Source organism: Penaeus japonicus, unplaced genomic scaffold (genome assembly GCF_977035675.1).
Source record: "Penaeus japonicus unplaced genomic scaffold, GWHDUDI00000001_assembly GWHDUDI00000006, whole genome shotgun sequence".
Lineage (NCBI taxonomy): Eukaryota > Metazoa > Arthropoda > Malacostraca > Decapoda > Penaeidae > Penaeus > Penaeus japonicus.
Genome location: NW_028234408.1, coordinates 20,816,571 through 20,821,570, shown reverse-complemented (window position 1 = coordinate 20,821,570; position 5,000 = coordinate 20,816,571). Strand labels below are relative to the sequence as shown.

Sequence of the window (5,000 nt, the reverse complement as noted above, 5' to 3'; positions counted from 1 at the left end):
TATTGTACATTTATTATCACATTCAGATTTGAAGAATTCCAGGACATTGTTAGGGTGAAAGTCTTTTTAATATATATATATATATCTGGGTAATACAGCAGTAAATCATAAAATTTACAATACCATAAAACATCATCCTTTCTCTAAACAGTAGTTCAACAACTTATATGTATTAGGTGTGTATCAGGTGTCTGCCACATGTTCTACACCAGTTGTTCCTGCAGAATGGAAGAGGTAATTTTTTATTCAATACTATGAATGGTTTTGAATATGTAATCATAAATTATGAATAAAAGTACTCATAATAAAATCAGAATTTTCCATTTCCTTTTATTGCACATAACCATATCGATTTCAATGACATATCTAGAAAGCAGAGCACCTAAATTGATACAAATTTTAAGTCTTCATTTAGGACTTCCTTAAATTCCAACCAGTAAAATACAAACCCTTACCAAATGCATAGATGTACCTTGAGTGATATTATAGCTGCACTGTAAAGTCAGATATTATACATAACTACTCAGATAGAGCTTAACAAAGAGGACTGATAATGTTTAACCCAAAGAGGTTCCCATCCAAATAAATCTTACAGAAAGTGAATGATGGAAACAAATGATCTAAGCTTACCTGATATGTGAAGATTTACAAATAAAAAACAATCTATTCGAAAAGTGAATCAATAATTTTGTAGTAGGTATTTGTTTCTTACTTTTCCCGCAAAAAAGTGTGCTTACGATCTGGATTTCACTCTCTGCAAAGAGTATCTTGCAATATGCATAGATGAAATTTACATTATATACAAAGTGTATTTTCAAACAGACCTTGCAATATTGAAATCTATCCTTAAAGAAGAAGTAAAGTAATAATACATATCAAGCTTGCATTACTACACAGTATTTTAATGCTCTTTTATATACTGAAAGTGGAAAAACAACAAAGATCTCTGTCATGCACTTAAAGAATTGCAAAATAAATTACCATACTTAAAATATTAAATTGATGATTTACTGTTTCCAATGAAAATATAGTAGTATATATTTTGATGCCATACCACACATTATCAATATTCCATCAGTTCACACATTATTAAGTGTAAAATGCACTTAAGATGAATACATATGAAAATAAATAAAGAATATTCTAAACAAATTCAATAAAATTATAAAATTGTAAAATTAATCTTTTTTGTTCATTGATAACTTTCATTATTAATATTCAGTATTTATAAGTGCCACTAAAGTATAATTATTATGCAGTAATGGTTTTTGTTTATCATTGGCAAGTTCAAAGTATTTCAATAATCTATATTTTAGACGTGTCTAACATCCAAAATATTATCCTGTCTTTTTCAACAGTGACCACGTCCAGTTGATAATTTTACTGACAAAGCAAATTAGCTTTATTGTTTGTAATGGACAATGTACTCAAGCAGAACATATATATTTCTAAAAATCTTTGTGGATTGCTAAAAAAATGTCACAACTGATTTATATTAAGTATACATAAACACCATACACTTTAGGTTCAAATCTGGTAAATTTGCCTTTCCACTTCATAGAATCAGTGTTTCTCAATTTCCACAGTACCCTTCATAGAATAAGTAATCTTCTACAGAATCCCTCTGTTGGGGACACACTTTCACTGTTGCTCATATTCTATAAAGTTAATTACTCGCTGACTACATAAAAGGAAAAGGCACCAACCCACCTTCCAGGTATCAAGCCCGGAACTTTTTGCTTGCAAGTAAACTCTTCTTATATCTAAGAGCATGGTTTCATCTCAAGCTTATTTGCATTAAAACATTATTTTGTCATAGAACTGACATACAAGTTGTGGTCAATATAGAAACAAGACAGCTACAGGCAAATATGCACAACAGAATGAAGTATGAAGAATAAAGCTTGAAAAACTCTGTTCATACATATCTTATGTACTGTATTGATTTCAATTCTGGATGCATTTTCATTTAACAGAATATTGCAACAATGAGCATTTAAAAGATAATAAAGACTAGCAAGTGATGGTTTTAACATCACATTTTTCTTTTGATTTCTTCAAATCTGTTGGCAGTATACAGTTCCAAAATATTTCCCAGTATTATACAATAATATCAAACTAGAGGATGTATAACAGGTTGATACATGAACTACTTGAAGCTTCAAATCTATGCAATTTGTCCCCGTCTTTCAAAATTATTTTAATGGCAAAATGTTCTGGTCTTCCCCTTTTGCACTTTCATACATGGTTAAAACATACACACAAATACTGATACATATAGCAGTGATACAGATATACAACACATGCAATAGATAGCATATATAAATCTCTTGAATCTTTTTTCCTACATAACATGCATACATATATGTGTGCATTTATTTTCATATTACAAAAATCTTTCATCCCCTCTCCTATGTATTACAGCACATACAAACACATCAAATTCCATTTTTACATGCACTTTTTCTTCTTTGCTAATAAACTGCATATGCTATTTCTAAATCCTTCAATTAGATTAGTTCTCTCATATCAAATATGAATGCTTATTATACGTAATCTAATTTTGATTGTGCTATTCCTTCTCCCTACTCAAATAATAAATATTTACTCTTCATGACTTTGGTTGGCCTTTACACGAAAATTATTTTCTTTTTGGGGAGCCTTTTTCTCCCTATCCTAGACTTGTGAGCACCAGAAACATACTTTGGGTTCCAAAGTTCCAAAGGAGTGCCAATGTAAATCTAAAAATAATTAGACAAAAAAAATAAAGTAATGACATCTGAAAAACAATAACAATAAAGTGAAAAATGTTCTCATATATACTGCTATGTAGAATGTGTGACATTTCTTAGATCAATCAAAAGGCATAAATGCGCAGACACAAAAAGTTTTTAGCATCAGGATGAGATACTGCTTTCCTGAGCTTTAGGAAAACAATATCAATCCCCTCATTTATTCAGGCACTTCAAGGTTCTAACTCAATCTGGTTACACTGAGTAGTACTAGGGAGAGTAAAAATGACAAAAAAAGAAAAGAAAAAAGAAAAGAAAAAGATATGTGTATATTTAGAGTAACATAATTAATGCACTGCAAAAATAACTCTACATGCTAAAGCAGACAGGTTTCAGAATCTTACAAATATAACATAGGAGTTAAACAGCTCATATTTTTTCCAGATATGTAAATTAGATGTATAAATTAATGATTAATCATTAAAATGCAATCAAATAATGTGTAACCTGATATCTTAGAACAATCATCCAGATCTAAATTCAGCAATGAAGATCTACTCCATAACTTGATTTAAAATTCAGCAAAGACTATTTCACTCAGCTCTTGGTTGTCAAATGAAGTCTGAAAATAGGCAAAATTCTTATCTATTTCCTGTTAAATCCCTGGAGTGATTTTTAATATAATTGTAAATGTCATATAAGAATAAATAATATCTCATAGTATACTTCCAACATGTATGGCAAAAATCATGATGAAATGGCAAAAAAAAATTCTATACTCAAAACAAGTTTATCAGAAGACAAGACAAAAGCTTCATCATCGTCCTGGTTTATATCTACAGGTCAGATGCAATCTAGTATGGTTTTAAAAACTGTAGTCTCTTTTTCCAGTTAACTTCAAGTGTGTATAATGGGTTTTTCTTATAAACTTTTTATATTTTCTGTAATAGTAAATTCCCCTAGTAGTGCTCACTTAATTCTTATTGTATTGTTCTTCATATAGCAACAAAAAGTATGACACGTATAATTCATACATCATACATGAATATGCCAAGAAAAAACTTGGCATGTCATCATTCTCTGACTAATATGGTATTCATCATCCAATCATATTCAAAATAGGAAGTGAACACACACATACTCATACATAAACATAATCATAATCTGGTCTCACTCATAAAACTGTTGCTCTGATTGATCAGTACTTGAAGTTAGTTTGCATGGTAAATTACAGGTCATAATAAATACTGTTTCCTTGGAAACATTTACTATTTACCAGTTTTGCTTCATTTCATCTAGACACGTAGATACAAAACAGCAGTCATATAGAAATACACAAATGCCATCTATTTGATAAAGAACCAATTCTATCATGATTGGGAAGTGTGTTTGTAATAATAAAAATAAAGTTAATGTGAAATACTGTTTATTACTTTCATATATGAAGTCTTGGTAAAAGAAAACATGTGAGTAAAAATGTGCATTATGCATTATGTTTTTCCATACTTGTCCATGGAGGTTTATGGTACTTCACTTCATGAACTTAAAATGTCCAATATCTGGATGTGTTTTCTGGCAAAGGTAAAGTTGAAAAGATACATTTGAAACCAGTATATAATTCTTTGCTGAGTACAGTGATATTTTCTGTTTTCATGAATACAGTGCCTACTTACAAACATGCCTCTTGATATTGCAATCACTAATATAAAAACCATATCTAACTTCCCAATAACACAAGTTACCCTTTAAAAAGGGCAATCCTGTGAAAGTTCAATGTTTTGGAGATTATTCAGGAAAGTCTGGGAAGAAAACTTAAAAAGGGGTAATAGCTATTAAGAGAAATTGGTTCAAATGATCCTAACCTCATCTGTGGATACACTTTTGGACTGGTTTGTAATCCTTAGACTGGACCCCAAAGTTTCAGACCTTTCTAACTTATATCTTTTAAATTTCCCTCTCATGCAGAAGTACAATGGGCCATATATTCTTTGCAAAGTTATATGAAATTCTCTAACTTTACTTTTTATTGATATTACACACAATATTAATTAATTTTCATCCAGATACACTCGAGGGTTATCTATTTTTAATGGATTCTGTGAGACTGGAAGGAAAAACACAAACACCCATTTGCACACATATAAGAACAGGCACAAATGCTCCTGAGACAGACAGACAGAGACATACAAACAGACACAGGCACACCCAACCACTCACACACATGCACACAAACTTTCCAAAAACAAAAACATTTTGCAAAATAATTAG

General features: G+C 30.4%; 1 protein-coding gene across 2 annotated transcripts in view; it reads right to left on the bottom strand.

Annotated features, from left to right (window-relative positions):
• Positions 1 to 5,000, bottom strand: part of LOC122265351 (WD repeat-containing protein 20) — a 32,537-nt gene that overhangs the window by 392 nt on the left and 27,145 nt on the right. For both annotated transcript variants that reach the window (XM_086537718.1, XM_086537717.1), the window contains exon 5: positions 1 to 218. This exon is cut by the window's left edge and continues 392 nt beyond it. The gene's annotated coding sequence lies outside the window, so the exon portion shown is untranslated. The remainder of the gene's footprint in view (positions 219 to 5,000) is intronic.